Here is an 11,864-nt window from a genome sequence, read left to right on the forward strand (position 1 = left end):
GAAAAAGATAGAGGTAGTTTAAAATAATCCTTGTGTCCACAAAATGTGTCAAGAAACACATTTCTAAAACCATTTTAATTGAAATATCTTTTTCCAACAGTACTTTGAGAAGTGTGTGCACCGAAACATTGCTGACGACATGAGCTTCACTTCATGACTGTGTGAAAGACCTTGACTCAGACTCGACTGTGGTTAAAGCCGCCCAGGGTACATTCCTGATCTGCATATCCGTGGCTCTGCATTTCTCCTGCTTTTCTACATAAAAGTATAGGAGCTGGCTAATTAGACTCCTAGGGTCAAAGGTTACAGAGCTGGAGGAGAGACGGGTCCTCCTGGGAGGGGCATGTCCAGATGTGGCACACCATTCCTTCACATCTCCTCTACCTCCCATCGTACCTGCTCGCCATGCAGAAAAGCTTGTGGACAGCTGTGAGAAATAAGACGGGTAAGTAATCGGTTTATGGACACATGGAGTTTGTACATTCTCCACTATGTTGACAAGTTGAGGCTATTTGTGGGGATGTAAGTCACATTTACAGACACCTGGCGAAGGATTTGTCGTGGTTGTTAGAATAATTGTCAGTCAAAACATTAAGAGAGGCAACACAAGCTGCTCTATTCTCTCTGGCTGCAATAAAGTAAAACACTTAGAGATAGTTCTGTTCCACAAAGTACATAATCAATTACTTAGATGTGTCACTTTGATTCATAAGTGGCCCGTGAGCAATATCCCTACACATGGTCAATCTCTTTATCATCTATGATTAGAGAGAGAGGACATATGTATCTACAAACACACGCAGAGTTTGCCTGCTTTGAAGCAATAGTGGTGAAACACAGATTGTTTGGCATATATGCAAACAAGTTAAATACTGGTTAATACGGTTGGTATGTGCAGAGTGAAATAATTGCTGACATAAAATGAAACCAGAAATCGTTATGTCCGACAGCAGAAGTGTGACAGACGCAGGGCGAGAGATAAGGAAACCTTAAGGCCAATTCCACCACATATTAATGCTCAAAATGAAATGCATTCCCGGTCCAGACCAACTGCATCATCCAATTTCCATCCATAGCAGTAAGAGATAATGAAGAGAGCAAATGTGAATGTAAATGCTCCGGTACATGATGCATAATTGCCATATTAATTGCTTGTTTTCTGCAGAACTGTTGCCGGGCTTTGGCACGACACCTCGGACCTCGTCCCAGCGGAGTGACATCCACCTCCCCTCCTTCCTCCTTGCAGCCCTCCTCTCCCCCTGTCCTCCATCTTCCTTCCTGTAGCCGGTGTTTATGTACTGTGGCAGAGAGCAGCAGTCTCATCACCATCATTTCAGTGAGGGATGGAGTCATCATCAGCCAAGTCCCATCGCTGCGGCCCCGACACCGATGGAAGGAGGGGTTGGGGGGGGGGGGGGGTGGGGATGCTGGGTTGCCACGGCGACCACATAGAATGAGTCAAAGTGAGACCTGTCAAGCTTAATACTTTTAGTTTTTTTTTATTTAGTTTTAGGTTTTTTTTGCATTTCAATCGCCCTGATATGCTAATCTATTAGCGACAGTGGTAGTGGTGGGGGGTGAGGCGGACTGGCAGGTGGAGAGGGGGAACAAAATTGCAATAAGGCCGCTGTGAGGGACACCAATCTGCGGGGAAAGCTACTTTATGCAGAAATCCAATTTAAGAGATTGGCTTAGCGACTGAGTCATTGAAGGTAAATCCAATGGTAATTATAGGTAAATCAAAGGTGAAAGCATGCAAAACACTCCCGTACACAACCCGCTCTCTCATTTACTCCCTCCCCGTCCCCCCCGCTATACTCATTACCACTTGCTTACCATAGAGAAAGGGGAGCTGGGTGCATGGCATGAAGAATAAGCTCACCAGTACGGCTTAAAGGAGCTTGACACTCCTGGATACCCATCATTTGCATCATGCAAAAGATAACTCAGTAGTTGAACAATAACCTGTTGCTTCAAAACCACTGCAAAATTTAAGTAATATTTAAATAGCCTTGCCCCTGTCAATCAAGTTCTTGCTAGGGCTGTGAAGGTGACAAAACTAGCACAGACAGTTTGGTCTTTGGTTTGTGTTGGCATCTGACCCATGAAAACTGCCCTGGATTTTCTATCAACCCCACACTATATCAAAAACTTCAGCTGAAGCAAGGATAAGTGTGCCGGCACCTACTGCTGAGTGGGTGCCAGCTTCCCACTGCGGGGGGGAAGATTGTAAGGGGGAGGCAACCAAAACAGTCAAATCCTTTTAGCCAAAGAAACCAATTTATCAAAGAATAGCAAAGCAATACTAGGAACAGCAGGTGTTTTTGGAGTCTTTGACATATAATCCATGGTTTGACATTATGGAATGACATTTTAGAAGAAGCTTCCGTGTTTTCCAATTTGCTCTGCCCACTGAGATGCACAGGAGCAGTAATTTGCTAGATTGTAGATAGAGGGCTAACGAATAGCCAAGCTAGCAGCTCACAAGTCATTTATTCTGACCTTTTATTTCAGGAGAAAATCTATTTTCTGTTAATATGCCACTAAGGAGACACCTTTCATTTGTTTGGCTCTCAAACTGCATTGATGCCTTTTAGCAGGATTGTGGAAAGAAGTCCCAACATTGAATTCTGATTCGTTCACTGAAGTCGGCCACTTTGAACTTGTCGAATGAAAGCTGGAAAGGTGAACGTTAATATGACAGCCATAATGGAACTAGTGTCTAGCACAGGAAACCAACACAAGAAAACAAGGGCACAGGAATTCACAGTGGACAACAGGGTTCAATCTCCTTTTTGTTTTGTTTTTCTCTCTGCAGCAGTGAAAAGAGTCTTAAAGGCCTCATGATCTGTTATATTCAGACAGGTTGTCAACTAAAACACAAACACCATTAGAATGTGTATGTGTTCTCCCTTTCTATCAAAAGGCCAATTCATATTCCTGTGTTGAATTAATGCCATAATAGCCTAAGCCGTGGCCTGATGTGCCCCCACCCTCAAATGTTGCAGCAACACTTTGGTAGCAAGTCTCAGTGTCGACAAGCGCACAAATCGTACAGTTCAACGGCCACACACAACATCTCCAATAACATCTTCTCTCTTTTCTGTGTTGCAGTAATGTGGGTGAAAGTAACTGATGTTTAAAATGCATTAGGTCCAAGTCCAACATGACCTCCTCACTTCCAGACGCTGCTGTTTGAAGTACACACACGGTGGAATAGAAAACCAACATCCAACTGGAGGTTTAGGTGCAGAGCGACAAAGACAGCGTACACATCTAAATGCTCACAATGAAAACAAGTTTCAAGGAGGGTCGGTGAAGTGTAAGCAAAATACTGTTTGTTTAGTTAAGTAGTGGAAGTTTCAAATGGTTTTCATGTAGAACAACCTAAAAGTGTGTGATTTGGTTAACGATTGAGACAGACTCAGATAAATACTGCAAAATTTTTGTGTATTTTTTTTTTCTGAAAGTCAGAAATGAAGTGAAGCTAAGTAATTTACCTCAAATGCCACAGTGGCACCTTTTTCCAAGCTATGCCTGAGAGAAGGCTCAAAGTCTCAGACTATGAACACTCCTTGTAGAAGTAGTAAGTAAACCAGGCTTAAGACTTGAAGATGTATGACTGTGAGCGATGCAAGAAAAGACCTAACTGATGTCACCCACTTAACAACTGTAACATATTTGTAATTAGAAACAATATTGTGTTAAAAATTAACGTACTATCTTTAACAAACACTGCTGTTTAGGCCTGTGGTGCTGTGTCTGTGTGCAGGGTTTAGACTCTATACCACCCAAAGGGTTTTCATACCCATTGAGAGAGCATTACCGGATCATATTTGAATGATGTCTCTGTTTGTGGTTTCATTCCTCAGCTGTATTCAGAGACACATCTTGGAAAGCAGCATCAACCCAGTAATAAAAAGGAGGGTTAGGGTGACAGAATAATTTATTTACACAATCAATGTGGCATTTACTCTCATTTCAGTCTATTTCCCAAACCTTCAGCTGTGTACACAGTGGAAGACTCACATTAAAATGCCAATAAGATAGTAAATCAGATAGAAACTAACATTTGGCGTTACTTCCCTTGGAACGTGTTGTGAGGTAAACCGGTGAAGGTGTACTGGTAAGAATGGAGGTGAATACTCACAGAAACCGTTGGGGAATACACAGATAAAACAATGCTGTCTAAAAACACACTAACAACAGAATGTTTGACACTAAGTTTCTCTGACAAAAACAATTTTGCAAGTCATGCCTACGTGTATAAAAAAGGCTGTTCATAGGCTCATGATGTGGTTTCAAGGGAACCTGGTTAATCTCCAAGGGTTTGGGGTGAGGTCGTATCAGCATGTCTGTTGTTACCTATTGTCTCCATGTGATTTATTCTCCTCCTCTCCGCAGAGAAGCATAAAGAGACTGTGAAAGGGCTCCGGGAAGCCCAGCCACTGTGTTATGGAGGTTTGAGCCACGGAGGAAAAACATGCGCGGAGATCACAAATGCCAGCCTTGTTCATAGCACAACAACCTTGTATTGTCAGTGCCCCCCCCTGCCTGCCTGTTTTCACCCTTCTCGCTTACCTCCACTTCCCAATTTATATGTAAATTCCCTCTTTCTTAAACAATGCTATATGCACATCTATCCTGCATCCTTTTAGAGAACCAACAATCTCGGATAAATAGCTTGAGCCCTGCATGGCAAGCAGCCGTATATGAGTCATTGCAATTTAGCAGTTTAACGGTGGCTTTGTGATAACTTCTAATGAAACCTATAGGGGTGTACATTTTCCACGGCTCCTGGCCACTTGGGACTAGAACTCTCATATTGTGCATGTTGTAAATACTAAAGCTTGCAATAAAAGGTACAATCTCTGTGTTAGACACGCCTGTGAGCTGCATCTTCCCCATTCACAAGGCACCCAAGAGCAAATTTCCCTGACTTGGCAGCAAAGTATAGACTGTTGAAAATCAGGTGACTGTGAGAATCAAAGATGGTGTTTCATCTTCCACAGTAAAAACTTTAGGACAGCAGTAAAAACCGGACCCAGCACAATGTCCCTGTTAGATCTGAATGATTCCATCTACTGCTGATCTCTACTTCCATCCATCACCTATCCCTTTAGGGCCGTGGTGGGACTTCAGCCATGCCAGCTGACATTGGGAGAGAGGTTGCCAGAATATCGTGAGAACAACATATCGACACAAACAACCATTCGCACTCAAATTTACGCCGATGGTTAATTTGGTCTCCAGTCAACCTCACCCCAATCTGCATTGCCTTTGGACTGTGGGAGGAAGCTGGAGAACCCAGACACACAGAGATCATGCACACAGTGAGGCGACAGGTGCTTGCCACTGTGCAGCACACTGGTTTTATTTACCTACAGGAAATACTGTCAACAATCCTATAAATTTTGGATTTACATCGACACAGACCAACACAAATGCATTCACACTCAAATGGCGATTCCGAGATTTCTACTATTCCATTATTTATTTTTCCTCCAAGGAGTATTCTGGCCTAATGATAATTTATTGATACACTCATTAAACATTTACTAACAATAACTAATTGCTATTTACTGACTTGAACGATTAATGACCACAAAGTGCTGTGTGAATAATTATTTGATCACACCATACTGGAGTCTGAGTAACAGCACCAGTTAAAGTGTTACTGCTGTTATCAGCGACAAAATGCGCCTACTAATCCATTTGTTTCTTTATTCTCTCTGAACACCTCAGTGGGAGAACAGAGTGCCTCCGATAGGACCATCCAAAAAAGACTTTATATTTGCAAGATTACCCCCATGCTGAGCTCGAGGGCTTTGAGAAAATAATCTGATAAGAAATTCCAAGAGCTTGCAAGCTTTATTTGATGCCCCACCGCTGTGAGGTTGAATGGACAACCACTATTTGTATGGATATGTTTTCAAATTTTGCACATTTGACAAAAGCCCTTAGCACAAATTGCGGCTTCTGTCAAGAGGCGGGGGTCAGAGAGACTCAGATTCATCAAACATTTATATGTCACTTACAAACATTTAACTTGAGACTACACTTTTTGGGTTTTGATTGATGCTCACAGTGTATAGTCCTATTTCACAGAGAAAGATTACCCTGACTACAAAATCCAATCCAAACATATACACACAAACAAGCTTATATACACATGTTGCACGAAGCACAATTTATGACCTAATTTACACTGGTAGGATACTTGAGTAATTGGCTGGATAGCAGGGACGGCTGTGGTCTGGATGCTCTATAGAGCGTTAAACGATCTTGAGAGGTTCTGCCGTGGTGTTGAGCTAATACAATTTGTTTCCTGTGCCTCTGCTGTTTTGCTATGCTGGATTAGTTTTCTGCTTTCGCTGCTCGGCCTCTATCCATCTGAAAGTGTGCAACCCACCACCCAGCTCAGCACTCCGTCCTCTGTCCTGATCTACATGCACGTGCAAAGGCATACGTTTGAACACACACACACACACACACACACAGTCGCACGTCTCTGCTGTGTGGACGGGACCGGTTTGCCAAACGCTCCACTGCTCAAGCACAGCGAGGGATTAATCTGTTGGCAGCTGGCCCTCTAGATCTCCAGTTCACGACGCCCACCTCGCGTACCCTGCCTTCAATATGAAAACACTTCCTCAGCAACGTCTCATCTACCTCTTTCTCAGGCGTCATTCGTAGAGGCGGACGATGAATGGCGAAGCTCAAATGAAGAAAGGAGCATATGGAGAATGCGGGGCGAGACAGCACATACACAGTCAAGAGCAGCATGGCGGAGAGGGGATTTAGCAGGGGATAAATTCATGAGTGTGTGAAAAGGGGCAAAAATAATAAGATGAGATATTAAAGGGAGGCGGGAGGAAGATTCAGACAGAGGGCGTGGAGACGAGGTGGAAGTCTGAGAGGCCAGACTCTGGGAAACAAGGATGAAAAGAAATATGTGAGTCTCGCTAGTTGTTTTCAGAGCTAAACTCTGGAAAATGTTCACACAATGGGGTCTGCACTTTCACCAGTGTTTCCCACATGAAGAACGCAGCAGGAGATTCTACGGTTAAAGAGTTCGCAACCAACTTGCATGGGCTCATTCTGACATTATCCAAAGGTTCACAAGGGGGCTTGGCAGAAAAACTGCTAGTCTACGGCAATTGACTCGTTTGTCACATACAGCCCCTCCGGATGATTTCAGGAGATTATCTGGAGTTCAGTGCATGTGTGAAAGCAGCTTATGTGGCTTCAGAAGAGCCTGATGGTATAGATTGTGGGGGGTGATTCCAGAACTAACCAATCACCTTTAAAATCGACAACTGACACTTGACTAATCTTCAAATATTATTGACTGAACCAACGACTCCCAACCGTAATGTAAAGTCTTTTAGAACTAGAATTTGCTGCCCTATTTAATATTCCAGCGTTGCTTTATCTCTGAATATTTACCCTCATACAGTGTATCTTCCAAAAGTATTTGAGGATTATGGAAGCAGAGATTAGGGCTTTTATTGTTGCATGCTTCACCACTGGCTACACACTTCAATTAGTCAGTAGCACCCCCTGTGGTTATAGCAGCTCATACAGCTGGATTACTCTGTAAAAGAACTAAAGCTTTATAAAATGCTCCTCAGCCAGTTAACTGCTGGTCAACGCAGTGTAAACTACACTGCCTCTGTGCCGTGTTCTCTCATTTCTTTTATAAAGGCCTCAAATTACCAAATCCTTTTTACAGCGTGTAGGTGTATAGTGCTAATTCCTTACCCTCACTGAGCAAAACACAAGTATGTATCCCTGATTGCTTCTCATTATCATAGACTTAAGGGCAGAGTAACGGATGGATAGAAAGAAAACAGGGAGAATGATTTGTTTCTGGCGGGGACATTTACCTTTAAAAGGCTACTTATGTGAGATCACGCTTTCAAGGTTTCTAAATGTCATCCAAGTGGCTGTTGCTTTTTCTTCCTGCCTCTGCAAATACTCTCTTTAAATACATTTCCATGCTGTGACTCCACACAGTGCCTTATGCTTCATTCTGCTGTAAATTACACAAAGTCAATGCTCTTTGGCTCGAAAAGCTTTCATTTGAAATTTGATATCCAGACACGTAACTTGTAGACAACAGCAATCTGCATCAACCACCAATGTTTCCACAGTTTCAATTTGTAATTGTGATATTTGATTGAAGCAATGAAATCAATAACTGTAAATGAACATTCAGTTGAGATGACAGTACATTTTCTGCATGTACAAATATCATATCTCTTTAAAATCCCCAAAACGTCAGGTTGATACGTTGTTTCTGAAACAATTTTGATCTTATCCGTTGAAATCCTCTTCTCGCACTGATAGCCATCAATAATTTAAATAAAATAAAAAAATGGCGGTATATGTGGCCCTCGCAGAACTGGAATAAACACGACCAATAATCTCATCCAGACCATTGGCTGGCGTCACTCTCTATCACTAACCTACCGACCTGCCTGTCAGTGATCTCACTGCACATGAAAAGAGCCTTTACAGACACAGACTGCTGAAGCAGAGATGATAGCCAGAGTTAGAGAGTTAGTCAGAAAAAGGCAGCTTGTAGCAGTTGTTTTGAAGTCTGTGTTCAGAAGGGTGTTGCTTCGACGAGAAGACTGACTGGAGGTGGTGACATTTATCGGAATGCATTTTTTCCAAAGTGTACTCTGCTCTTGCTGGCGTGTTCAGGATCACCAACCCTGGCTTTAAACATCCAGGTGTGTGGTTTAGAATTTTTGACTTATTTTTTCAAACTGAAAATCCCTTTTTCCTCCAGTAAAAATGTGTCCATGCCAGCTATCCCCAATGACCTGTTAGCTCGCCTCCCCAAACAGCCTCCACCTCCTCTTTATAAGCTCACTGTGCCTTTTCTCATGTATCCATCACACTCCAACAGAAGACTGAAATGGTGATTTATACTTAAAATTTGCACTTTGCTCCTATATTTCACAGGCACTCAACCTCTTAGTTAGAACCCAAGTTATTAATGTTCTGCGCTCCGCTAGTCACACACTTACACACACACACAGGGGTGGCTGTTTTCATAAAGCAGTGCATTATTATTATTGGAGCACGGGCGCTGTGCCCAGTCGCCGGGTGCCGGGTTGAGCGGAAGCAGTCATTACATTTAAATTGAGCAATATTTTCTTTTGATGCTTCAGGAGCTGGTGTACAGTGGAATTATAAAGGGGATGGAACTGTTCATTTATTTGTTGCAAAAACTCACCCATACGAACCTGAGCGTTTCTCACAGGGACACTTCAATAAACCTGATGCACGAGGCTAAATTGCTAACTTATGAGCATCCCATTGATAATGAAATGTTGTAGTTGAATATAGGTTCTAATGAAAAAGGGTCAATCAAAGGTGCAGCTGCATTATTCAACCCAGCAACGGTTGTGGAAAAATCTGTTAAATAAAATAAGAAATGACATTGCTGAAAAGAAAACATGCTTCTATATGAATATAAATAAGGTTAATGACAATTCATAAAGCGGTGTAATGTTGACATGGAGACAGCTACATCATCCATATTCAAAACAGCTTTGATAATATGCAATTATTCAACATGAGAATGCAACATGCATGATCAGTTCTGCCCTCCGTGTTCTTTCAGCTGGACAGTTTCCCCCTCTAACACTTGCCAATCATCCTGCTGTCTACACTCTGAAACAGTTCCCAGCCTGAGGCAGAAGTTACAGCTGTATCTGAAGCCACAACAGGGTCTGACAAAGCAGCCGGTCAGTGCAAGCAAACCCACGGTTTCTCTTTTATTTATTTATTACAGCACTGCCTGCCTCACATTCTGCTGTAACATTATTATCTGGCTGCTTTCTGACATGTTTGAGTTTGGAATTACAGTGACTCTTCTGTCTGGAGTAAAGTTCTGAGACTTTCAAAACCAAAAGAACTGCACCTATCGTTAACAAAATCTGAAAAGAAAATCACTTAATTGAATATTAATTAAACACTTAATGGTCATGGGTCTAATTTAATTCAACTCAAGTTTAAAAAGTGTATATATACACATATAATATATATATATATATAAATGCCTAAATATCTGAACTGCTACTGATAGTGTTATCTTCATAGTGACACACCCAGAGAAAACTGAATATGTCCACAAAAAACACTGATAGCATGGAACCTCTAAAGTCATGGATATACTCCAGTGATATAAATGGTTCTGTCCATACATGCAAGTACTTCAAGTGTCCACATTGTTGGACCTTTAGCATATGGCCCTATTTTTTGTGACTGAGAAAATGAAAATTCAACTGTGTCCATTATATGAAACTTGCGGCGTGACTAGTCAGGGTCAGAAAACAATGTAATGCCTGTCATCCCAAATTTTTATTTTGACGTAAAATGTTGTGTTTTGCAGGTTTGAATGTGCTTTCATTACACGTGGTGTTTTTGTCACCCTTATCGAAGATGCCAACAGAATGAGAGAGCCCCGCTCCTATTATCCATTCAGTCAAAGACTGGCAGAGCAGTTAACTGCACGGCTCCTGTGCCCCTCATGCTTTGATCTCCCCTTGGCATTCTCTCAGCCTCAACCCCATTTTCATCGGTGTGCATTAGTTAACAAAAGGGTGTAAAGAGAGGAGAGATATCTCCCTGAGAACGAAGAGATCTGTACCTAGGGACTTCAAAGCAGGCTTTGAAGCTGTGTAGGAGACAGCAGTATATACACAGAAGAGAGCAGCCTCTCCGCTGCCCTGCTATGCTGCATCATTCACTCTTGAGTGCTATCCACTCTATAGAGGAGTCACACTAGGTGTGTCTCCTCTATAGAGTTTTCCTCAGTCTGATCATTTATTTCTCAGAACCTGAGCTGTCTACAAATGTGTCATGGTAAAGGACCATGCAATCATTTAATCTTACACTGGAGAAAGGCATTTAAAGAAGGCCAACTCATTTCTCTTTATGTATTATCTTAATGTGATAAATATCCTTTAGTATTTATCCACAGAACTAAGGTCACTTGGGGTCAAAGCTCAGCCAATGGATGGTGTGCATTTATCGCAGATTTAAGCCACATTTCTGGCATTGTCTGTTTGTTGGCAAACCTGTGTCTTAGAATTAAGGTTTGAATATTACTCAGTTGTTTATCCAAGTGTCTGCAAGTGTCTACATGAATAACTGTCATCATCCGCTCATTTCTGCATGGACCCCATTGACATTCATCCCAATATTTATGCCTTTGCAGATGGTACAACAACTCTACAAACTCTAGATACAGGGTGCCATTTATCCCGCCCAATGCTACTTCTTCTACTTCTATATTTTTATAGCGGTTGGCCAGCCATAGAATTACCAACAGGAAACACACATACGTGGAACGCCAGACTAACAATTGCAATGCAATTTGAACTGCATGTGGATCCATGCGACAGGAGAAAAGTCTGCAGCATTCCCCAGTATGTACCAGTCTTAACTACAGCTCCGCAGAACAGCAAGGGTGGCTGTCGACTCCAAGTCTCGTTTCTGTGATAAAACCACCCACTCACCATTACCGAGATGAAAAACCAAGCAGCAGGTGAAAAACAAACACAAAAAACTAAGTAGGAAAGGGGAAACTGAATTGCCGTCACTTATTTAATCAAAGTAGTGAAGAAAACAGGCGGAATGAATAATTCACCTGGGCATTGGTTTATTCACAGTCGTCTCAGTCGTCTTCACTTTCTTCTGTTTTTTCTTGTTCTAATGAGGTATCCACTAGTGTCACTTTTTCTCGTTGTGGGTTTAAGATCCAAGATGTTACTTTCATGTATAGTTTTTTATGTATTTATCTTAAAATGTGTGCTTTGTCATCATGTTTTCTATATGCATTG

The sequence above is a fragment of the Pleuronectes platessa genome, chromosome 13, assembly GCF_947347685.1.
Source record: "Pleuronectes platessa chromosome 13, fPlePla1.1, whole genome shotgun sequence".
Taxonomy (NCBI): Eukaryota; Metazoa; Chordata; class Actinopteri; order Pleuronectiformes; family Pleuronectidae; genus Pleuronectes; species Pleuronectes platessa.